Source organism: Mirounga leonina, unplaced genomic scaffold, assembly GCF_011800145.1.
Source record: "Mirounga leonina isolate KUSES-001 unplaced genomic scaffold, KU_Mleo_1.0 Mir_95, whole genome shotgun sequence".
NCBI lineage: Eukaryota > Metazoa > Chordata > Mammalia > Carnivora > Phocidae > Mirounga > Mirounga leonina.
In genome coordinates this window covers 8,154,988-8,179,909 of record NW_023270865.1, presented here as the reverse complement: position 1 = coordinate 8,179,909, position 24,922 = coordinate 8,154,988, and the positions used below count along the sequence as shown (strand labels likewise).

General features: G+C 41.6%; 1 long non-coding RNA gene across 3 annotated transcripts in view; it reads right to left on the bottom strand.

The window, feature by feature from the left end:
• The window catches only part of LOC118006181, a 177,815-nt gene that overhangs the window by 110,565 nt on the left and 42,328 nt on the right, over positions 1-24,922 (bottom strand). The window contains exon 6 of one of the 3 annotated variants that reach the window (XR_004677990.1): positions 9,434-12,601. The exons of the other annotated variants lie outside the window; for them this stretch is intronic. This is a non-coding gene — a long non-coding RNA (uncharacterized LOC118006181). Of the gene's footprint in view, positions 1-9,433; positions 12,602-24,922 lie in introns of those variants that run through there. 3 annotated transcript variants of the gene reach the window in all.

The window sequence follows — 24,922 nt, the reverse complement described above, 5'->3', positions numbered from 1 at the left end:
GATCACTAATAATGATCCCAAACAGAGCTCTTCACAGTTTACACAGTGGCTTCCATGCACAAATTGTTCAATGAATATTTAAACATGGTAAGGCTACCTTATTACCTATGTCTTTCTTGATTAATTGGGGGAAAGTTCTACATGCTGGTAAGTATGCTGTGCTTACATGTTAGCTGGATTTATGACTCTAGGCCAGTGCCACATCTAAATCAGATCATTTGAAATGACAGAATGTAAGATTTCTTATAAAAGAAATTGTCAACTATATTAAAGTACCGCCAACTCAGACTCACTAACAAAGTTTATTATTGTAAAGGACATTTCCTGAGATACCTTGCTTTTATTTCTAGATAAGACCTGTTTGCAATTACCTTATGAGTTGTGTATTGAAATGTAGTTTCTAGAGTATCTGATGGCTAGATCTTGAGTCTGAAATATACTTCTCATATTGAAATATTAATTGACATTACCTGTGAAGAAAATGCTTGCTCAATAAGAGATGTGGATGGAGTTCCAGTCTGAATGATTACAAATTTTAAATTGAAGTCTACATAAATGAGGTATGTTTGCCATCAGAGATCTTAACTTTCCAGAAATTATGATTTAAATTATTAACACAAAATACATAAAAGGAAAATTATAGTCTTTCTATATTTTTAGTTATGCCAGTAGAGGAATGTCAGGGATCCAAAACTTGGGTCATATTTACCAAAAAAAGCTGTGTACTATGTTCTTCATTAAACCTGTTCTAGAATGTTCAGGTGAGGACTATTAATAATAGCCCAAACAGGACACCACCCAAATGCCCATCAAGTGTGGAATGGATGAAGACAAGTATTCTAGAATATTTGTCTAGTCTATTAGTTGGGACTCCACAACAATATATTATTTTACATATAATAATAACATTGTATTAAATAATGAAGTCCACACCATGGAATATTATGCAGCATTGAAAACAAATCTTCTACAACTACATTCTACAGCATGGATGAGCCTCCCAAACATATTATTGAGCAAGCAAAGCCAGCCACGAGAGATTTCATTACACAAAGTATGAAAGTAGGAAAGCTAATGTGTGCCATAGAAATCAGGCCAGTGACTACCCTGTGAGGGAGTAGTTTCTGAGAGAGAACACAGGAGGGTTTCCTAAGTGCCAGAAACTTTCTGTTCTTTGCTCAGAACCCCAAATACAGGGGCATGCCCCACTGTTAACAGTTTGCCATGTGAAAATTTTCTGTATACAGGATACACTTTGAGAAAAACTTTTTCTTTCTTTAATTGGAGTAATAAAATAAAATAATACCAAAAGAAGAGGAAGGCAGAGCTCACCACAGAAGATGTTCACAGTCTACTGTTACTGAAGTTGCTTAGAATTCTGTCTTATAAAAAACAAATTCAAAATCAAAGACAGTAAACAAATGCTAGGATAGCTGGGGGACCCAACATACAGTAAAACACTGAAGAATGATAATGGAGACCGTTTGTGTGGCTTTGCTAGCCATTATAGAGAGCAAAATGCACAGACAGACCTGGAAACCAGTTAGAATATGGTAATGCACTTGAAGTTCAGGGAGGAATTCTGCATTTGCAAATTATATGACACCGGGCAAATCATAATTTCTCAGTTCCTTCATCAATCAAATGAGGCTAAGAATACCCAACCACACAGGCTCATTCTAAAGATCAAATGAGGGGCATCTGGGTGGTTCAGTTGGTTGAGCATTCAACTCTTGATTTTGACTCAGGTCATGATCTCAGGGTCGTGGGATCAAGTCCAGCATGGGGCTCCATGCTCAGTGTGGAGTAGGGTGGGACTCCACGCTGAGCATGGAGGCTGCATGAGATTCTCTCTCTCCCTGCCCCTCCCACTCATGCTCTCTCTCTCTTTCTCTCTTTCCAAAAAAAAAAAAAAAATCAAATGAGAGAAAATGTGGGAAGACATTTGTCAACTGCAGGGTCCTTCACAAATGGAAGTTATCAGCTTTGAGTGGTTTCTTTCAGCATCTTGTACAAACCAGCCACAAAAGTACTACCTCTCCTGGCTATAGTGAAGCTACAGTCTGAATACAGGGGTGCATCTGTACTTCAAGTCACAATTATCCATCCAGCACAACCCGGTGCCAGAAACCGGAATTCTGGTCCATTATTCACTTACTAAACTTTTTTTTTTTTTTTAAGATTTTATTTATTTATTTGAGAGAGAGAGAATGAGAGAGAGCACATGAGAGGGGGGAGGGTCAGAGGAAGAAGCAGACTCCCTGCTGAGCAGGGAGCCCGATGTGGGACTCGATCCAGGGACTCCAGGATCATGACCTGAGCCGAAGGCAGTCGCTTAACCAACTGAGCCACCCAGGCGCCCCTCACTTACTAAACTTTTATCTAAAGCACAAGACCCAAGAATTCAAAACAACACCATTTTAATTCAGAATTATCCTTCATAATCCTTCAAAAAAAAAAAAACCCCACAAGAGATTGCCTCATTATCCAGCATTATAAGACCAATTTTATCACTTTGTGATCATCTATTGCCAGCACTTTTTATTTTTATGAGGCCTTCTTTCCAATGTATGTGGCACCTAAGCCTAATTTGTTCTAATTTTGGATCCACAAATATAAACCTCACATAGCATTTCACTTACCTCTGAAATAAAGTTATCACTGCAGTTTTAAATTCTTTCCTCTAACACATTATTGTTTGTTGAATTGTTGATCTTACATGGAAAATTAAAATATTAGCTTTCAAGTCCTTTACATTAAAATGTCATTTGTTAATTTGCATTAAATAGCTGGCATCATGGGCCCACTGAGAATTAATTTTGCTTCTAGCTGTTACTAATTATTAGCATTTTTTATCCTTGGCCTTCAAGTATTTGTTTGGATACCCTACTTTCGTAGCTGTTCCAAGTCGTAAGTCATCAGGGAGGAAGCAATTAAGCCACCAGATTGCCCTAATGGTGTTCATCCTGGGAGACGATTCATATTATGAACTAGAGTTTGTGTTTTAACAACTGGTAAAGATCAATCTGTTTAAATATTAAGAATTAAGATACAAAGACTTCCCGATTTTATGTATAAAAATCCAGAGTCTTCTCCTTGACCTTGGACTTCTGGCATAGAGAACTGAACTGAGGGGGAACTGGACTGAGGAGGATGTCCATTTCTCCCTCAAACACAGAGAAATCCTGGGTAGATATTACAAAATACTTTGAAGTACACTGTCAAGTTCAAACATAAGAGAAATTTTCCCAGGCTGCCAGAAACTAAGTGGAAGCCTGCAGAGACATGATACTGTGTAATGTGGATCTTGAACATGGACCCTAACACCTGAGGGTCAGGGTTCTAGTGACCATGTTGGGAGAAATAGTGAGGCCTTGGACACCTGGGAGCTAGAGATAACTGAAGTGCTAGCACCTTTGGAGCTCTTCTGCTCCCTCAGAAAGTTATTCTGTTATCAGAAATGGGGTAGATTTAGTTATGTAGAGCGTCTAACACATTTCCCCAAAACGTTTTAGCTTAAAACAACAAACATTTATTATCTCACAGTTTCTGTAGGTCAGGCATCTGGGTATGGCTTAGCTGGGCCCTCTGACTCAGGGTCCCTCACAAAGCTGCAATTGAAGTGTCAAGTGGGGGTAGATCTGCCTCCAGGCTCACTCATGTGGCTGTTGGCAGGATTCAGTTCCTCATACACTGTTGGCTTGAGGGCCTCAGTTTATTGTTGGGTATTGGCCTCATCCCCGGCTCTCCCTTTAGGACAGCTTGAAACATGGCAGCCTACTTCCAACAGAGCAAACAAGCAGGAGAGTGAGAGAGGAGAAGCAAGATGGAAGCCGAAATCTTTCTATAAGCAATCTCAGGAGTGGCATCTCATTATTTTTGCTGCATTCTGTTTGTTTGTTAGGTCCAGCTCATGTTCAAGGGGTGGGAATTACACAAGGGCATGAATACCAGGAGTCAGAGATGATTGGGAGTCATCTTAGAAACTGCTTAACATAGTTATTGGTCTGGACCCATATGTTCTTGCCCAGAAGTGGGGTTATTAGAACCTAAATTTTGGAGGAGGATCCTTGCAGACCTAAGACACGGAGGTCGAAGGAAGAAGTGCTACCCAGCTGATATTGGTATCTTGGGTGACTCTGGCACTGGTGGTAGAAAAAGAAGCTAGAAACTAGAGCCATTGCATCACTGAGATGATGAACCATTGCCAAAATGATGCTTCAGGAACAGTGAGCAAACAGGAAGCCTTTCCTCTCTCCTCCTGCCTTCTATTCTCACTGTGAGGCCCCTTTGGCAAAAGCTGAAAGATAGCCAGATGGTGGAGGGGAACTACAGCTTGCAGAATCCCATCCCTGGCATCAGAAACAGAGTATGGAAGCAGGAGGTTAAAGCCAAGAGCCCATACCTGAATAACCGGCACAAACGGCAATAAAGAATAACTTCTTACTGGCCTAAGAAAGTGGCGCCAGGGTGGCTCAAACAATTAAGCATCCAACTCTTGCTTTTGACTCAAGTCATGATCTCAGTGTTGTGAGATCAAGCCCAGCATCAGGCTGAGCATGGGTTCCACGCTCAGCATGGAATCTGCTTGAGATTCTCTGCCTCTCCCTGCCTCGAGCACGAGAGTGCTCTCTCTCTCTCAAATAAATAAATAAATAAATAAATAAATAAATAAATAAATAAATAAATAAAAAGAAAGTGGCAAGGCTTATCTCAACCTAGGCATCTGGGTGAAAAATAATATTAAAGTCTCCAATGAAAAATCAAAACAGTAATTTTGTACATGGCATAGATGTGGGGTCTAAATGTACACTATCCAAATAATACAGGGATCTCAACAAGTAACAAAAATCTCAGAAAAGTGAACCCCATGGTTACCAGCAGGAACAAACGTTACAACACTCAGCAGGGGCTCTTCTATAACTCAGGGCACTTAGGCCTCCTACGGAAAGAAATAAACCTCCACTACAGATGAGCTCATTGTCAAAAATTAAAGAACAGAAGAGGATCTGGTTCACCATAATGGTGATTCAGCAATTACGAAAGCAGAAAAGAAAGAAAGATAACAGAAGCTGCAGAGTCAAGAGCGTGAGAGATTAGAAAAGTCCTAAAGAGATCATAAAGCATATCTGTTAAAAAGGATAAAAGAGAAGACAGATGAAAGATAAAAGAAAATAATCATAATGAAAAACACAGGAAAACATGGGGGGAGAGAGGTAGATTTTTCCGAGCGAAAAGGAAAAAGAAATATGACCATTAAAATTAAAGTTAGTTGTCAGGTTAAATAGATAAAACTGAAGATAGAATTTACCAACGGGAAGCTCTAGATCCGAACAAATTATTCAGAATGCAGCACAGAGAGATAAAGAGGTCTTTTCCAGAAATGAAGGGGGAGTGGATCTCTAGTTGAAAATGGCAGCTTTAATATAAACAGCTTTAATATAAACATTTATCACCTTTGCTTCCTGAAAATTCCATTCAGGTGGTAGTGATAAAAAAAAGGAGGAACTCAAAAGGACAAATGGAATGGGAGAGAAGATGCAGTAATAAAACATGAATAATAAACATTTAGCCCATGGAAAACTCAAATCTAAGCTAACAATGGCAAAACCTGAATGCAGGCTGGTTCCTGCTGCGAAGCCTCTGGTACCTCTTGAGAGCAGGGGTGAGTGTAGACCTCAGAATAGAACTGGCAGGAAGACTGAATCAGAGAAGGTTGGATCCAGTTCTCCTCTCATTCCTTTGCAGAAAGCTCTGAGACTCTGGATTCAGAAAAACCCAGCTCCACCTCGGGCAAGGACCAGGCTTAATAAATGAGGGAGTAAGTGAAATTCTGCATACTGCAAGATGGGCTCCAGGCCCCCACCTACATTTGAGGTTAAGAACCTTGACAGTGGAGGTCTGCCCCTCGGAAGGGAAAGTGCACAATGTGCCCTTTGAAAAACTGAGCAGCCTCAGAAAAAGCATCTACTCTTTTTTATACAAAATACTTTCCTCCAATGTCTGGTAATTTTTGGCTGGGTTCGTATTTAAGACTGACGGTTTAAAAGTTCATCAGAAGCTCTGTGTGTCAAAAAGAGGAGAGGAGAGGGGATGAGAGCAGGGGAAGGAAGGGAAGAGTAGGGAAGACTAGGGAAGGGAAGAGAAGAAGAAAGCAACGAACAGAAGCAGAAGAAATAGAAAAAGAAGAAGCAAAAACAAAACCCACAACTATAACTAATATCCTCAGAGTTATAAGAGAAAACAGCACATACATTAAACAAGAATGGGACACAATCAAAAAGGAAACAACCGGGGCACAAAAATAATTTCTTGGAGAATGAAAATATGACAGTAGAAAGAAAAACTTCCATGACAAGTTTGAAAGATAGTGGAAGGAAGAGAAAGGCATCAAGGAAATTAATTTTTTATTTTTTTATTTTTTTTAAAGATTTTTATTTATTTATTTGACAGAGAGAAACACAGCGAGAGCAGGAACACAAGCAGGAGGAGCGGGGGAGGGAGAAGCAGGCTTCCCGCCGAGCAGGGAGCCTGATGCGGGGCTCGATCCCAGGACCCTGGGATCATGACCTGAGCCGAAGGCAGACGCTTAACGACTGAGCCACCCAGGCGCCCCAAGGAAATTAATTTTTTTTAAAAAGAGCTAATTCCGTCAGGTGGATATTGTGTTATAGCAATATGGAGGCAAATACCAGAAGAAAGAAAGAAAAGAGTTGGAAATGGTTGGGGCGCCTGGGTGGCTCAGTCGGTTAAGCGTCTGCCTTCGGCTCAGGTCATGATCCCAGCGTCCTGGGATTGAGCCCTGCCTCGGGTTCCCTGCTCAGCGGGGAGTCTGCTTCTCCCTCTCCCACCTACTGTTCCCCCAGCTTGTGCTCTCTTGCTCTCTCTGTCAAATAAATAAACAAAATCTTAAAAAAAAAAAAAAGAGTTGGAAATGGTTGCGTTTGGAAGCTGAAATCTACTGTGAGGCAGGGACTCTTCCCTATGTTGTCACGAGTCTTATAGAACCATTTTGCTTTAAATATTGTACATATAGTACTTTAACAAAAATGAATTTTTAAAAAATGAATTTTAAACTACATGTATATAAACACATGTGCGTCCGTGCATATGTGTGTGTATACATATGTTTATAAAAGCATCATTAGAATTCATGAAGAATAAAATGAGAAAGTCCAACATGCCTAGAAAATAGTTTCAGAAGAAGAAATAGAGAAAATGGGGCAGATATAACATTTTAAAAGATACTAGGTAAGAACTTGGAGTTTTTAGAGAAATTCATGCCGTTTGGATTAAAAAAGCTCTCCAACTCTGCAGCAAGATAAAGCCAAGTGCACATATTGTAAAAGATTGCTTTCCCTGTGTTCTGTATTTTACTTAATCATGAGCTTGTCTCCCGTGGGACTCGCACCTTCTCTGGGTTGTGGAAATGTCCCTGCAGAGTGGTTTAGCCTTTGTTTTGCTGAGAATCCCGAAGGTTTGCTGCCCTGGCGTGTTTTAAACTAATCTCTTGGCTTGGGATTCCTCAACCACATGAATAGTGTATGTTTGGACGCTGTGTCAGGCCACTTTATGGAAAAGATTTACTTTCTCTTGGGAGGCCTATAATTTTTTCCATTCCCCACGCAGACGCCCAGGCTCGGTTTCAAAATTGAAGGAGTGAGTAACTATGGAAAATATTGTTGAAATTTGTGGAAAGGTCAAGTAAGAGGAGTCTTGAGACCGTCGGCTTACCAGATCTAGATTATTGTTGAACTTGTCCGGCAGACGCCTGCACATACAGAAACTCTAACATAATATAATATATGATATAATATACAGACGGTTTGAAAGGAAAGGAATGGAAAAGACACACCAAGCTAAAAATAAGGAAAAGGAAGTTGGCATGGCAATGATGATATCAGAAAAGTAGCCTTAAGGTGGACTTCTGTCCTGAAGGCACTGATCGCCCAGGAGCCCCAGGAGATGGGAACGCCCTCCATTTATAATCCAGCAAGTGTTTGCAGTGGCTGCCTGACCAGCCTGCCCCTCACTCCCAGCCGGGTCTCTCTTCCTTCTCCCCTCTGTCCGCAATGCTGACGTCTGTTTCTGCGTGCACCACTCGCCTGAAACCCCACACCGATGCCTCAGTGCTATTAAATACAACAGCCTATGGACTCTGAGAAACAAACTGAGGGTCCTAGAGGGGAGGGGGGTGGGAGGATGGGTTAGCCTGGTGATGGGTATTAAAGAGGGCACATTCTGCATGGAGCACTGGGTGTTATGCACAAACAATGAATCATGGAACACACATCAAAAACGAATGATGCAATGTATGGTGATTAACATAACATAATAAAATAAAATTTAAAAAAAAGAACTATAAATACTACAGCCATTCTTCCCTCCTTATCTCGTCTGTCCTGGAGGCAGGGTTTGGCCATCATCTTCCTCTGTCTTCCATGGGCTTTGGCGCCTCCACTCTCTTCCCAGTTTTCTCCCTAGCTCTCTTCAGTCTGTTTCCTTCAATCCTTTTCTTCTGCGGGCCTCTTCAAAATGTTGCTCAGCCGCCTTCCCTGGAGCCCTCTGTGCTCATGGGAGGAATTCCGTACAAACCCAGGGCTTCCGTGAGCGCTGAATGCTGGGGTCTCCCAAACCTGGATGTCTGTCCGGGACTCACCAATAAAACCCTCTTTGTGGATGTTTTAGCAAGTATTCAAACTGACTACATTGTTTGTGTCCCCCAGCCAAGTTCCCACACCCTCCTCCCTAGTCCTCGGGGTCCACCCAGCCCCCAAACTGCTCTCTTTTCTGTTCTCAGTTGGAAATGTCCTACCTTCCTCCTAGAGACACATAAAATGAGGGACCTGGGCGTTCCTCAGACTGCTTCTTCATCAACACACATCCAAGCCAGGGGATCAGATCCTTACAATCTACCTAGTTATAGCTCTTACAAATAATATATAATACAAATAAACAAATAATATTAAAAATAGAAAATACGAAAGCCCAACAGAATATCATTATTAATTAAAAATTTTTAAAGAGGAGGGAGAGGGGCTTTCATTAATAAATATTAAAACATATTTTAAAGCTATAATAATTGAAAAGCATTGTATGGTGCAAGAAGTAAACAGATGAGTGGAAAAGGAGAGGTAAACGTGAAACAAATCCTGGAAATATACAAAGGCTATTGATTTTTCAATAAACGGAACTAGAAGAAAATCAGGTACAGAAACCCACATACGAAAATAGGTTGCTGATGTCTTCAAGAATTAAATATGCAAGAGACAAGAAACTCAAGAAAATATGGGAGAAAAATTAGTCTGCATGAAGAATCGTTTTCTCGTCAACGAAAAAGCAATTGAAGAAGTTTCAACAACACAATCCACAGATTTGATGTCATAAAACTGTAAACCCAGCATGTCAGGAACTCAATAATATAATTCACACATAAACAATAAGCTGGTTTTTTAATAAGTAGGAGCCAAAGGCCAAAATACATCCGAGCTCTACGTTGAAAAGACCTGCCTGTGGGCATCTTGCCGTGGTGGGATCCCTCAGCCTATTCGCCCCTGGCCCCGGGTGGCATTAGCCTCACGGTCTCCAAACTAAATGCACAGACTGCCCTGCGGAGAGCGAGCCCAGAAGAGAGATTGCCCTAATAAAGCTGAGCCGGTTTCCCTTGGGGATTATTTCATCCTTTCATCACTGAAATGTTGAAGAACTTTCACACTGGCTTCTGGATCAACGTTTAAAACTTCTCAGCCTTAAGAAAAATACAATTAAAATAGCAAACCAGGGTCTTCTTTACTGAAAGCTGGCATAGTACCCATGACCCCTCCCTCTGCCTCGGGCCACCTGCAGGTAGGGTCAGTGGTTCCATAACCGCTCTGGACTCCCTCCCCACCTCATCCCCACGCCCCTGTCTCAATGCCAGTGCCCCTCACCTTTGTCCCTGGCTCCGCAAGCCTTTCTCCTGCCTCCCCCCATTGCTGACAGGAGCCCCGTTAATGTGCACTGGGCACTATTACCAAGTTCATGGACAGCATAGGGATTAAGAGCGTGGAGTCCGGAATAGAATGTGAGAGCTCGAATCCTGGATCTACCTCTTACCAGCTGCTACCGAACCCCCTGTGCCTCAGTTGGCCCATCTGTGAACCAGGGGAAAAAATAGTGCCTGCTTGGTGAAGTCGTCATGTGGGTTAAATGAGCACATACTTGTAAGGTTATCAGAGGGGGGCCTGTCACAGAGCATGCCATCGCCACATGATATATGTCGGTTTCTATGTTAGCCATCGCTGATTCTTATAGTGCAACCGGGACAACATCAACCCTCTGGTCCAATTTAACCTCCCCGGTCCTGCACCCAAGCCTTCACCGTCTGCCCTCCCTTCTGGCCCTAACCCCCCAAATTCCCACACAAGTACATCTTCAGCCTCAGAGAATTGCCCTGCCAAGGGCCTTGTCCTTAAAAACAGGTTAGGTTCCAAAAAGCATATATTCCTAAATCCATCGGTCTCCGGGAGCTGGGTGGCCCGGGCATATGGCTGCCAGTGCCACCAGCCAAAGGCCAGCAAAGCAGAGGCATTTCTTTCTGGATTCAACTCTGTCCATTCTATAAAAATTCCAGAGTGGAAAGCTCACACTTGGGGCACCTGAGGCTCCCTGAGGACATCTAGCTCTTTCTTACCCTCAGATCTTCCTGAGCGCTGTGCCCTGGCCCAAAGTGCCCTCTCCCCTCACTCAGATAATTCACACATAGACAATGTTCCTATGGTTCATTGTTTATGCCGTGTTAGTGTTTATTTTTTATGTTATGTCACTGTTATCTGATTCAAGCAAGGAGCACATTTTTTAGAAGCTTCCCTAATTCCTCCATTCATTCACTTACCTATTCACCAGTTAGTGAGATCCTGTGCTAGATCCTGAGGACAGGGAGGGGAAAGAGGCAATCCTCGCCTTCAGAGGTTTCCAAGCTGACTGGGCTGCTCCCTCCCTTAGGGGTACTGGAAGCAGAATTTAAGGGTCTGTCTGCCCTACCAAGCTGTGAGTGCCTGCAGGCATCGACACAGGCCCTACTTGATTTTACCAACATACATCTAGTTATCCTAGTTAAGTTATGTAGCACCAACACATGACAGTCCCTCTGTTTTACGTGCAGTATTTTATTTAGCCCTGGTGACAATCCTATGCAATAGGCACTATTATGATACCCATTTTACAGATGAGGCAACTGAGTCACAGAGCAGTTGGTCAACCTACTTAGGAAGACAGAGGATATAGATCCAGGGCTTGAATCTAAGTCTTACCAGTCCATCTAGACCAGGGTGTCTCAGCCTCAGCACGACTGGCATTTTGAGCTGGATCCTGCTTTGTTGTGGGGGCTGTCCTGGGCACTGTGGGATTTAACAGCATCCCTGTCCTTGGACCCCCAGATGCCAGTGGCACCACCGCCCAATCATGGCAGGAATGTCTCCAGACATTGCCAAACGTCCACCGAGGGTAGAGGGGGCAAAAAAAATCCCCTTGCTTGAGAACCACTGCTCTGGAATATTTTCCTGTATCCCCAAACTAAAGACTGCAGCCGTCTCCTTGAATCCATGAAAGAGCCATCAAGAAACGGGCTCAGGGGTGAGAACCACGGCTCTGCGGTCTCCACAGGACTCCGAGTCTCTCTCCACCTCCATCCTGTAGGCTTTAAAAGGAAAGTGGATCAGATATCATCCGATGATTCTACCAACTCTGAAATCATGTGGTGTTCTTACAACATGGAAATAATGTTGAGGGTGGAGATCCAGAAGCGGTGTGTGTCTCTGAGGCACGAATTGCAGCTGCCTACTCCACTGTGCCCCTGGTTTGATGGACGCATCAAAATGGCCCCATAATGGGAACCTCCGGAACAAATGGTCAGTGAAGCAGCTTGTTCATCCTCTCATTTGTAATCCGGTGAATTGGACAGCTACTCCATAGCACTCTATGAATTTACTCAATATACTGCAACACCCAAAGGAATAGAGAGCAATAAACAGTATTATAGCACTCAATTATACTCGGAGAAGGTAGAGGATAACTAGAGAATTCTAAAACAGAACCGTTCTCCTTTGCCTGAAATGATGCGCTATCTCATTTTTTTAACAATATGAATTCTCTAAAATAAAATCTGTGTTAAATTTAACTGTTTTTCCACAGAGCTTTGAGGTTCTCAGAGTATGAACAGGTAGGATCCTGTGATGCAGTGTCGAGTATTTGCACAGCACTTTATAATGTGTGACCCTGTTTTGTTACCCACATTTTATTTTCCCAACTCTGTGAGTTGAACAGAGCTATCTGAGCTATTGTCATTCCTTGATGAAGAGCCTGAGGCCCAGAGAGTGCCTCAGGTCACATGGTAAAACAGTGCCAAGGGGACAGCCACCTGTGACCCCGGACAGAGGCATCCATCACTTGACAAAGAGCGTGCGTTGACCTGAGAGAGGGTCTTCTCCGTGTGCTCCATGGTGCCCAGGTCTGCATTCATTCGATGCCTGATTTCGAGATTGCTACTCAACAGAGACAGGGTTGGATGGTGGGGAAGTGGTGAATTCCAGCTGAATCTGAACAATGAGACCTAACAGAACACCTTAGAAAAAAGAAAGAGGGGGGAGATGGGGAAGATAGGCAGAACACAATTGTCCAGACAAAATCAGAATTAAAAAAAAAAAAAAAAACTGGCTACAACAAATATCTGCCAATTATCAAATCTAGACCAGAATGAGAACATTGACAATGTGAAAGTTTGCAAATAGGGCCACAGTAAGCCCCCAGCAAACTTGCAGATGCAGGGTCCTGGGGAGAATTCTCAGGAAGAAGTAGCTGGGGGACAGCTAATAATTCATTGCCCACCACCCTCCCATCCCTCCGAAGGGGCCTCCCCTCTGTGCACAGCTTTGGCAGGGAACGTAGCCCCTGGTGTTCATTTTGCCCTCGGACACTGGAAACGACATATTGCTGTGAAAAGAGCACAGGACTGCAAATCGAGATTGCTGCTCCTTGATGTATTTTGCCATTGACCATCCTGACGACGCTCGGTGAGGCGTTGACCTCTGGGGGTACATGATCCTCGCTTGTGAAATGACTATATTGAACCAGCTGGCCTTTAAGGTCACTTTTTGCCTTAAACGTCAATAAAGCAGGGCAGATGAAGAGAAAAGAGCTAGATCCTTGAAGTTTAACTGAGATCCGTACCATCTCTACCTTTCCTTTTCTCCCCCACTCTGTCCAGGCAGTGCCTTTATTTTCCCCCATTAAAACAGGATAGGATCTGATTCCATTATTTGCACATTGGCATGGCACCTTTTATACCAACCCATGGTCTCCCATTATACTTATATAACAAGGCTTTGCATCTACTCTAGTCCAGACGAATGGAGTTTCAGCTGAAGCAGAGAGTGGAGATTTGATGTGCAACAAGAACATTCTTCCAACACTTGTTAAGCAAGTACTTGGATAACCTGGCTGGAATCAATTCAGAAAGTCTGTGTGGATAGGTCAAAAGAGGAAATGTGGAAGACTGCCCTTTCTTCCTACCTCCTTACCCTTCTGTTCTCTTAATCCCCCTTCCTTCCCAAAGGCTTAAGAGGATAGGACATATGGGTAAAGTTCTGGACATGTGAAGAATCTTGTTGCCCTTGGACCCTGAACCTGCAAAGTCCATCATCCCTGGGGTCCACCCGTCTGGGAGACTCCGTGTGCTTTTCCACACACGCAGGAGCTAGATGTGTGTAGAATATTCTCCTGCAGACAAGTAAACTTGCTGCAAGGTAAATCTAAAACACTACACCTATGAGACATTTGGGCTTTGTGATAACTAGGAACAAACAGTAAGAAGTCCATTAGTTTAGTTGTATGAGTTTTGGTTAGTCTGGGGCTTCTCACTTTGCTGGCACTCTCTTTCCCAGTGGACATGCACTCCTACACCCCCAAACACACTCAGGGGATTTACCTCCATGCAGCAAGGCATGTCCTTCTCCTGGACATCTTCTCCATGAGATGATCCAGGTTCTGCCTGCAAGTCCCATCCTTCACCTGCCCAGATCTCCAGAACTCTGCCCCCACATCCTCCCTGTCCATCCTCTCGCCTGGAGGGTCCCCCACCAGCAGTGAGTGCGGGCTTTGATTACTAGATGAAGAAGAAGAAAACAAGAAAGCTCAAGAGAGAGAAGAGAAGACCCCAAACATTCAGAGACACAGAGTGTCTCATTTTCTCTGATCCCTCGAAGGCCACTCCACTTCTCAGTTTATTTTGTGTCTCTCATTTTTCTTCTGAATACAGTGGTTAAAAGTAGATGGAGGACGGGGCGCCTGGGTGGCTCAGTTGGTTAAGCGACTGCCTTCGGCTCAGGTCATGATCCTGGAGTTCCAGGATCGAGTCCTGCATCGGGCTCCCTGCTGAGCATGGAGTCTGCTTCTCCCTCTGAGCCTCTCCCCTTTTGTGCACTCTCTCTCTCTCAAATAAATAAATAAAATCTTTAAAAAAAAAAAAAGTAAACAGAGGAAATCTCTAAAACAGAAACACATGAGTAAGTAACAAGAGCATGAAACTGAGACTCTAGCGTCTGATGATTCCTGTGAACACTGTCCCTAATCGGTACCCCTTTTAGACACAGGGGCTCAGCCACGCCATGGCATTTAAAGCCCCTCATGTTGTGTATGTTTCTAATGTCCATCTGCACAAGTAGGAAAGAAGAGGGATACAAGTTCATGGCCCAGATCAAGGTAGGTTGATCTGCAAGAAAACCAGAAAGTCAGGAAAAAAAAAAAAGAAGAAGGAAGGAAGCTGAAATTTCAGGAGGAAGTGTTCTTCACCAAAGAGTCAAGCAACTGAGCGTAGAGTCCCTTGTTGTGCCTCATTTTGAGAACTGCAGTGATAAATGTGCCTGTGGATGCTGCAGGTTGTGCGCCCAGATATCTTGTCAATAAACGGCAAGCAAGACTTCCTCTTAACACTGGTTTCTCCCTCCTGCTAGAAATAGAATGTCTAGTGTACCCGCTCTTATGGCAGGAGAGAAGGGAAAGAGAGAGGAGGAGAAGGTGAATATTCAAGCAACACGGCCCCTCACTGGGACACCGTAAAATGCAGCAAAAATATTGACTCCATGTATTAATCAAGTGGAGGAGCAACCCACGTGCAATTTCCCAAATAAGAGGTAGTTATGGTTACTGCGCTCTGGAAAGCAGGAGTGGAGGGGAAGTGTCCCTTCAGATAACTGCAATGTAAGGCAAACAACAGCTTAATAAGTGGCAGGAGCTCCCTCACAGTTTAAAAACAGATGGGCTTCGCTACCCAAATTTTTAGCCACGCTGCAATTTGGAGAGTCTGTCATCGCCTTTACTGAATCTTTAAAACTCCAAGAAGCTTCAAGAATGATAAAATGTCACTTTGGAAACTTGGGTGCTGTATGTCTCATGTGGCCAGCAGTAGAAAGCCTTGATCACTTTCAAATCATGATACAGAGGACAGACATTTATGTATTTGCAAACTTTGAACAGGATTTTGGCTAAAGTACTTTTAGAATCGTTTTTGGTTTTTGCCATCCAGTATCTAGGATGCTAACAAGCGGGTTACCATTCCAAGGTTAGACCCATGAATCATATGTGTGTGCATGTCCGTGTGCGTGTGTGTATGTATTCCCAGTGTGAAATGTAGATTTCCTTCCTGCCAAAGATAGGGTGAGCACCTCGTCCCAGTATGTTCAGAACTTTCCCAGTTTTAGCACTGGGAAGTTCCAGTTTCCTGGGAAATTTCTCAATCCTAGGCAAACCAGGACAGACAGTCGCCCTAGCCACAGGAGCCTTTGGCTCAACCCTTCCAGATGCTACGATAAGTGGTAGTAGAGTCTTTTTTCCTTTTCTTTTTCCGACTTTATGGAGATACAATAGACATAAGTATTGATTCGATACATTTATACATGGCAATGTGATTACCACCGCAGCGAGAGCTAACACCTCTATCCTGTCACATAATTGCTAGTTCTTTTTTGTGGTCAGAACATCTAAGATCTACTCTCTTAGTAACTTTCAAATATATAAATATAGTATTCCCATCTACAATCACAATGCTGTGCATTAGATCTTCAGAGCTTATTCATCTTCTAACTGAAAGTTTGTACTTTTTGGCCAATGTCTCCCCATTTCCGCCACCCCTGGTAGCCACCATTTCGACTCTCTGTTTCTATAAGTTTGGCTTTTTAAAATTCCATAGGTAAGTGGTGCTACACAATAATTATCTTTCTCTGGCTTATTTCACTTTGCATAATGCCCTCTAAGACCATCCACATTGCCCTCAAAAAATTAAAAATAGAACGACCATATGATCCAGCAATCCCACTTCTGGGTATACCCCAAAGGAAGTGAAGACAGGGTCTCGAAGAGGTATCTACACCTCCATGTCTATCACAGCATCACTCACAATAGAGCTTTTTTTCTTGATATAAGTCTGTGGCACCTTAAGGAAGCCATGGAAACCCACTCATCCCCTGATCCTGACATAAGAACTTTGCTTACTTTCCATTTGGAACTGGAAGCCAAACCATTGAAGACAGAGGACCTTGTCCGTAAACCAGTCCCACAAACAAACTTGGAATTAACAAGACCTCCAAGTGTTCTTTCATCACAGGCCCTGTAGGATGTTTAAGAGGGGTGACCATAGCATTTTTTTTTAAAGGTGGAAGCAGACCTGGCTAGTTTAGGAGACCTAGGTTCTTGTCCTGGTGCTGCTCTGATGGACTGCATAACCTTGAGAAAGGAACTTCACCTATGTGGTTGACTAGCCAACTGGTTGACCAGCCAACTGGTAGGTTGGGCTGGGGTTCTTTTCCCAAGGGTCCAACTCTCTGTATTATCCCCTCCCAGCTGCATGCTGTTAACCCTGCTCCTCTCCAATAACCTTCATAAGCTTGTGTGTCTCAGATACTGGGCAACATGAGTCAATAATATAGAGCTTCAATAGGACATTTTTCTTCAAGCTACCGATACGATAAGGTTAGTGAACAACAGTTTTCTAGAACATTTACTCCCTGATAGGATTAACATCTCTCCCCAAACTCTGAAACACTTTTAGAATTTCTACCATAGGGAATCAAGTTACTAAATGACACTACACCTTTATGTTTAATTACTAATGAAAAGAAAACAATACGGCATCATTTAACCAAACCAATAGATAAGATGCCTTTATGGGATAGAAGAAACTATGTTACAGTTTTAACCTGTCTCCTTTAAATAGAGAGATCTCACGTATTTTTATCAAAATGCTGTGCACTTCTTCCCATTAACACGTGATTCTCGTTTTTGGTTGTTATTCCCATAATGGCATTTATTTTAAAAATAAGATCTTTTCATACCCACGCAGCCATGATAAGATAATAAGACAACAATGTATCCATTGTGGCTCATTATGAAAGTTGCAGAGCCTAACACAACAAAGCTTTGTCCTAGACTTAAAGGAACAAATTTGTCTCCCTCATCTTCACCTTTTAACCCTGTAAGGCACTGTCAACAAGCCCAATTCTTTATATGATCACACTTTTTTTGTTAAAGGAGGAGTAGGTCAGTAAAAATTAATTAAAAGAGTTGCTTGAGCAGAAAAAAGAAATTTACCGAACAATTTCCCACTTCTTGGTGAAAAGCTCATCTCAGGTAATAGTGTCTCCTGAGCAAGTGGCTTTATTTCTGATTTAACAGTAGGATATTTCTTAGCTCCCTCATCCCGTCTGCATCCATTTCACAATGACTGAACAAATGCAATTAGCCTGCAGTGAGCCAAGTAATGGTTTTCTTAAAGGACTGGGAACACTTTCTTAGACTAATATGTACAGACGTCTGCCGCAGCTTCTTCCAGACAGGCTCCCATTAGCAGCAACCACATGTTTCTCCAAACGTCCGCCCTGGTGCATTTTTTTACAGGAAAACAATGCCCGGGCATTGAAGAGCTAGATGAGAGTGTGAATGGGGAGAGGAGGCTCACTGCCTTTTCTAGCTTGTGAGCTCTCCCTGGAAAGAAAAGCAACTAACATTCCTGGCATTCCTACTCAACATTGGGTATTGCACGAATGCCTTTTACGTGCATTACACAGCATTCTGGAACTTCAGTTCTATGACAGCAGAGACGTCATCTGTCTTGCTCAGGGCTGTATCCCTAGCACACATGGGAGGCACGCAAAAAATATTTGTTTGGGGAAGCAACCTGAAGACCCCGAGGAGTCATCTCCATCCTCGGATGGAGGAGAATCCAAGGTATTTTCTCCCTGCTGGGTGGTCCTAGAAACCAACTGGCTTCTCAGGAGTCCTCATAACCTGGGAATCTCCTGGAAACCGGAAGAAATACTTTCAGAGTTAGGGAAACATGGAAACATGTTTAGGAGTACATTTTATTCAATGCCGAGTCCATAAGTGGATAGTCCATGAAGGACCACTTATGGATAAAAGTATTTGAATGAGACTATTAATCTACTCTAGGAATGACTAATTAAACTGAACTAATTAAATTAGCTAACACTAATCTCCAGAATAACTGGGTCGTCTAGTATTCTTCAGCTATAGTTCTTCAATATGTCTTTAATAACAAATACTTGAGAGTCTACTATGGGTGTAAAAGGCACTGTCCTAGGGACAGTGGGAATTCCAAGCTGAAGCAGACGTAGCTACATTTGATCAGCTGGCCAGCATTAAGACTCCTGCATTCCAAGGGTACCTGGGTGGCTCAGTTGGTTGAGCCTCCAACTCTTGATTTCGGCTCAGGTCCTGATCTCAGGGTGCTAGGATCAGCAGGGAGTCTGCTTATTGCACTCTCCTTTTCCCCCTGCCCCCTCCCCACTCTCTCTCTCTCTCTCTCTCTGAAATAAATAAATAAATAAATAAATAAATAAATAAATAAATCAATCTTTAAAAAAAAAAAAAAAAGACTCCTGCATTCCAGCCCACTGATAACCATATTTCAACAAATCTAAGAAACGTTGATTGTAAGACACATTCTCATTTCAGAGATGGTATTTTTAACTCTTCCTGCACTTAGTCCTGCTCTGTCTGTCTTCTATCACCACACTGTCACTGACTCACACAGAGGAACAGGATAGGAAATCTGAAAGTGCTTGCTGGTTCAGGGCAGACCTGGAGCTCTTCTCACTGGAAAGTATGATATAGTGTGAACCCCATTAAACTCTTCATACCAAGCCTCAGTATCCTTCTATTACCACAATCTACTATATCACTTTCATTTGAATACACAGTTTGCACATGCACACAATTTAATTTAAATTGGAATTGACAGTAAAAATACATTTTTAATGACAAAGGGAAGTGATATGAGAATTGAAAAAAAACAGATTCTTATGCTTCTACACTCTTTGGTAGATCCATATTTAAATTCAATTGCTACACATTAAAAAATCCAATTTTTTCATAATCAGTGCAAAACTATTTGGCAGGCTCGATTCTGCATGCTTCAAGTGTATTTCCAACTAGTTACTCTAACATTCATATCTTCAGACTTATTTCAAAACCTGAAACCAATATTGCTTATGTTTTTGGAGCTAAGAGGAACTTGCCTAAACAACTTACTTTAAAAAAAAAAAAAAGCTAAGGGAGCCTGGGTGGCTCAGTCAATTAAGCACCTGCCTTCAGCTCAGGTCATGATCCCAGGGTCCTGGGATTGAGCCGTGCATGAGCCTGTTTCTCCCTCTCCCTCTGCCGGCCACTCCCTCTGCTTGTGCGCGCTCTCTCTCTCTGTCAAATAAATAAATAAAATCTTTTTAAAAATTAAAAGTAATTGTAAGAAATAATTTCTATCTTTTTTTGGTTTGGGGGAGGAGGAATGAAAATTTACCATTGCTAAGTAGATTTTCCCGTACAAAATAAATCAGGACTTCCTTATTGTAATGACTTCTAATACTGAATCTTGGAGATTTCTAACATATGGAAACTTGATCGGTAAAGAAAGCAAAGTTCCCTGGAAGACTCCCTCTTTTGTAAACTTACCATAGCAAAGACATTCAAATAAGGAAGCAAAGGGCATAAGTATGAATCCCCTGAACCATCAGCTTCTCAAAGGGAAGGGATGGATACCAAGTTTCAAAACAGTTGGCAAGTAACAGGCTCTTAATAAATGTTTATTCATTGAATGGATAGAGAGATGGATGGATGGATGGATGACTTCATAACCATGTAAGAAGCGGCTATGATAAGGAAAGAACTCCAGGCCTATAGGACATTAAATACCAGCTATAAGAAACCAGTGTGGAGATCTACTTAATAGGACACATTATCTGAGAACAGGTTAGGTAAGATGGAGATCGTTGTTTGTTTCTAGTAGAGGTCGTGGATGTATTCTAATCTGTAAAGCTAGAGAGATTGTGCACATTTACACAGAGCAGGGAGGCAACAGAGCCCAGGTACAGCTCTGTTGGCTTCCCATTGTGGACTCTGCAAGACCTAAATAGAGTTCCTGTGGGTTACTTAAAAAATTGAATGACTTCCTTAAAAAACTGAATGACTTCATGAATCATTTCTTAGAGATTGCACAATTTATAGGCAGAATGCAGGAGCAGTGGATCTCAACCCCTTGCATGCTCAATCTGTATCCTGAGCTGGTTCTCTAAAGCATAATGTTTTCTGGAATCTCCAGCAAGAAGGCCAGGGGCAGGACTGATGGATTTATGTCTTGAAAACCACTGATACAGTGGCCGAAAGGTAAACAGAACAGTCATTTGACCCAACACTTGCCTTGTCACATCTTCTAATCAAAGTGAGAGGGCAGATTCTGATATTGAACATTTTTGCCCACTGTGATTGAAGCTCTTCCCACTGGCCCCAGCCCAAGGAGCACCTTGCTCTGACTCACGCTCTGCCCCAGCGGCTCAGCAGCCGCAGAACTGCTGAGCTGGTTTTTACTTTGCCTCAGGTGTCACTGGCAACACTGTCAGTTGAGCAGGGATTGCTGAATCTTTATTCTGGGCCCTGAGGTGAGAAATAGCAAGTGCACAGCTGGATTTTCTGATCACAGGTTGGGTTTGTGGAGGCGTAGGCTTGGGGAGCGGGGGGAGTCATCTTTTCATGTGCTAACTGAATAGTCAAGCTGGAAGTAAAAATCTATAAAATTGAACAGGAAATCCTATATTTTGTCTGTTTCCAGTTCTCAGATGGGGCTATTCTTCAAAAAAAAAAAATTGAAAAAAGAAGCAATTTTCTTTTAGTGGTTACATGAAACAAGTAAGACCCCCCCACACAAATAAAAATCATTGGATTTAAATAATTTAAATACAAAATCTGTCTTCTCTTTACAGCTTGTCTATAAACATCTTGTGAGTAGAGACCTTGTCTTTTACCTCTTTTATGCCCCTGAGTACAATTTATGGCGCCAAACACATGACAGGAAGTGAAAAAATACTTTTGGAAGGATTGAGAGAATCCAGACTTAACACAACTTCACTCTCCGTCAAGCAGAAATATGCGGACCTGAAAGGAGGCATAAATGGGACGTGTAGAATAAAAACTTTGCAACTAAAATATTTGGAAGGAAATACCCCTAGTAGAGACAGCAAGAGCTTACGAGCAAGAGAGTAGTTGGTTTCAAGTCCTGGCTCCACCACCTTCTCTCTGTGTGACCATCAGGAAATTAGTGCATTTCTGGAGCCTGAATCACTGACTTTACAGGGTTGTTCTGATCCTGTGAAAAACTTAAGTCAGATTAATGTCACCTCCTCTGTTCTAAGACCTCCCTCCAACAGCTTCCTGTCTCATGCCAAGCAAAAGCCAATGTCCTTATGAGAATATTCTCCCCACCCTGACCTCAACCTTTACTTTCTAGAGGAGCAGGGTGAAGATGGACCTTATATATTTTGTTGATTTATGTCATTTATTTTCTGTCTTCCTCCTACAATGTAAGCTCAGTGAGGACTGAGAATTCAGACTTTATCCACAGCACTTTGAATGGTTCCTGGAACTCAATAAATATTTGTTAAATGGATGGATGAGTTTCTAGCACAACATCTGGCATGTGGGAGATGCCCACTAAATGGAGATTTTCACCATTATTCTTATCATTGAGGATCTTCAGGATAAGCTAAGCTATGTACTGTGTGCTTTACATTACACACAAAAAGCAGCCTTTCTAGGAACAAAACCTTAAACATGTACAGTAAAAAGTTTTCATATATTAGTTTTAAGACCTCATTTCCTGGATGGGATTTTATTTTTTTTACTTAGTCCTAATTATACTCCAATATGCTCACCAATGGAATTACAAAGGAGAAAACAGGGAAAATAAAAGCTTAAGACCAAAAAGGAGATTGAGAGAGAGCAATAGAAGGAGTCGGAGACACCGGCTGAAGAGTAAAGAGGGGCTCCGAGAAGAAGCCTGACGTGGGAGAAAGCTGTAAGGGTCTGAGCGGGAAGAGCCTTCCTGGATGTGTGCTATTATGTAAGAAAATGCGGTAAAGGACAGAGAAAAGGAAGAGCCGTCAGAGAAGATCTGATTATAAAAGGAAAAACTTTTATGGCAAAAGAATAAGCATAAGCAAAGTGGAAAGACAAATGACACACAGAAAAAAACATTAGAGAGTCAGTAAGTCTAATACATAAAGAGGTTCTAAAAACAAGGGGGGGAAAGGGCAACGACTCTACCAAAAAGGAATCTAGACATATAAATGAATAGTTTATGGAAAAATAAATGTGACTGACTCTTAGATAAAAGGATGTTCAATCTTGCTCATAATAAGGGAAAAGCAAATTGAAATTATACTGAAATACCACCGGATTGAAACACATCAGATATGGTTACAACTATATGTTCGTTAACGACACAAACAGGCAAAAAGTCTTCGTTGTTCCTCCCTGGAGGATGCCTGAGAAGCAATTCATTACTGGGAAAATAAGCAAGTGAAGAGAAAGAATCAAGCATTTATCCTGCCTTTCCTAAATGGACTGTCATTCAGCGTAATCAAAGAAGTGATAACGGGAATTTTCTCTTTATAGAACTGTCCCAGCTAATACATGAAGAATGATGGAATTGAAATACCACTCTTTTGCAACCCCTAATGAATTAATGTATTGGCAAAATTCCAAAATTTGACAATATGTGCTTCTTCTTTACCCTACCTATCCCACTTTTAGGATCTAGCCCAATTATACACAGGCAAATATTTGAAAACCTGTATTCAAAAGATTATTCATTACAGCACTATTTGTGAGATTGCACAAAACTTGGGGGAACTCAATTGTCCATCAGTTAGATGCAAGGTGAATTAACCAGATACATCCATAAAGTTCCAGGGTACTTTGCAGTATTAAAAAAAATAAAAATAATAAGGAAGATTTCCATTATGAAGTGATCTCTAAGATGTATGGTCAAATGAAAAAAGCAAGGTGGAGAATAGTAAATATGATAGGCTAAGAAAAAACGGGAATATGAATATATAGGAATTTGCTTAAAATTAAAAAAAAAAACATTAATGGTTGCCTATAGAAAGAAGAAGGAATAGGATAGAGGAGATGGAGACTAAAGCTAGACTTCTTTGACTAAATCTTGTTAGACTTAATCTTAAGACCATAGTTACAAAACAAAATTAACTTAAAAAAATCCCTAAGAATCAAAAATAAAGTGAATCAAATGAACTTAAATGATACTGAGTAGATAGTATAACCACACAAAAAAACTAATTCTATATGTTGTTAAAACACGTTCCCAACTGTACATCTCCAGTGACAACTCCCTAAGGGAAAAATAACTTCAAACAAATCTTAAATTGTTTTCAATAAATAAATTGCTCCTGTAAATGTTGATATAGTGATTTGAAATGTGTATGTGTGTGCTATGAGATAATGCAAATGATTAATTGCATTGGTGTCACTGAGATCCTGAATTTTAACATAGAAGAAAAGATTTGAATGTAAGATTGATGAGGCTAACCAAAAACACTATGGCCCTAAACTTTGAATTGGGAGTTTCGGCATGAACTCTGGATAGAGTTTATCTTAAACAGCAAATAAACACACAAAAATATTTCCTATCTCTGTGTATTCCAAGTCCCAGAATCAGTGACCAGCCCAACAGCAATAAGAATCCCCAGTGCCCAGTTTTTGGTCTTGACCCTAATTTTCCCATTTAAGGGAATAAGTGCTCCTTGGAAAACAGGCTCTTACAAGTCCGGGGCTTGTAGGAGTCCAAATATCTTATCATACCAGAAAGCAAGGAAGCTATCAAAGACTGCTAGGGTTCTATCAAAATAACTTGGGGTCCAAGTGAAAACAACCAAATGTCAATCAAGGGATGGATGGGTAAATAAAATGTGTATACCCATAGAATGAAATAATATTGAGCAATAAGAGGAAACAAAGTATAGATATCTGTTACAGCATGAATGAACTTTGAAAACATTTTGCCAGGTAAAAGAATCCACATATCGTATCATTCTATTTATATGGAATGTCCAGAATAGGCTTATCCATGGAGACAGAAAGTCAAACAGTGGTTGCCTAGATCTGGGGGGTGTGAGGGAGGAGGACACAGGTGGAGGGAAACTGGGAGTGATTGCGAATGGATACAGGGCTTCTTTCTGGGGTGACAAAAATGTTCTAAACTTGATTGTAATAATGGCTGTACAACTCTGAATTTACTAAAAACCATTGAATTATAAACTTTAGATGGGTAAATTGTATGGCATGTGAATTATCTATCTCAATAAAACTATTTTAAAAATTCAGGGACCAACCTGGTCAAAGACAGCCAAGTTTGATTTCCAATAAGGACAATCAATGCATTGGATTAAAATATGTGAAATATGGTTAAACCCATAAATTCATAATGATACTAAAAAAAGTGTTGACTGTCTTTGAAAAAAAGTCTAGGGACTCATTATTATTAAAATCAGTAAGTAAAGAGAAAAAAATTCAAGCATTTATCCTGCCC